Raw genomic sequence first — 830 nt, 5'->3', positions numbered from 1 at the left:
CCTATTATTCGGAAGGGATCAACAAATTAGAGCAGCGTTGGACGAAGTGTATAAGCCTAAAAGGTGACTATGTTGAAAAATAAAAAAAGTTTACTCCAAAAAATTAAGTAGTTTTTATTTTTGCACGGACTTTTCAAACGACCCTCGTAGTTTGAATAGGCGATATCTGTATCGGAACGCTAAAAATCAATTCAAAGTAGATTTTGTTAAAAAAGAAACGGTTCTTTAAAAGAAAATAATTTAGAAAAAGAATTTCAAGATATCGGTTTAAAATGGTTCCATTTTGGTTGGAAAAATTAATTTTTCACAAAAAATTAGTCTTCAAACGATTTTTAGTGCATCGCCCATTTCTACAATATAGACATTCGAATGAGCAGAGTTGTCAGATATAAATATAATACGTAAAATCGCATACAGAGCGCGCTCAAGTCGCCCAAAATCACAAAATGTGATAAATGTGCCATTTTTTTTTAATGAAGATTGAAAACGATGTAGGAAACAAAATAAAATGCAAATTTTATGTTATGTGTATATTTCCTTATAAATCAAAGAAAATCATAACAAGAAAAAAATTGTTGAAATTTATTTTAAATTTTGGATTATTACTAATCTAAAATTTAAAATAATTAAATTTTGAATTAATAATATCCATCTTTGATGTTTAGTGAAAGAAAATTAAACACCCTTGTAAATTTTTTCATAGATATGCGAAAGAAATAAAGGAATTAAACAAAGAGTTATGTTAAAATTTATCTTTCAATTTCTTCTCTTTTTACCAACTTTCTTTATACTTTCGTGAATACTAGAGCATAAGAAAATCGATCAATCAG

This window comes from Trachymyrmex septentrionalis, unplaced genomic scaffold (assembly GCF_001594115.1).
Source record: "Trachymyrmex septentrionalis isolate Tsep2-gDNA-1 unplaced genomic scaffold, Tsep1.0 scaffold126, whole genome shotgun sequence".
Lineage (NCBI taxonomy): Eukaryota > Metazoa > Arthropoda > Insecta > Hymenoptera > Formicidae > Trachymyrmex > Trachymyrmex septentrionalis.
The sequence above is the reverse complement of the archived record's forward strand: the minus strand, read 5'-3'. Positions refer to the sequence as shown.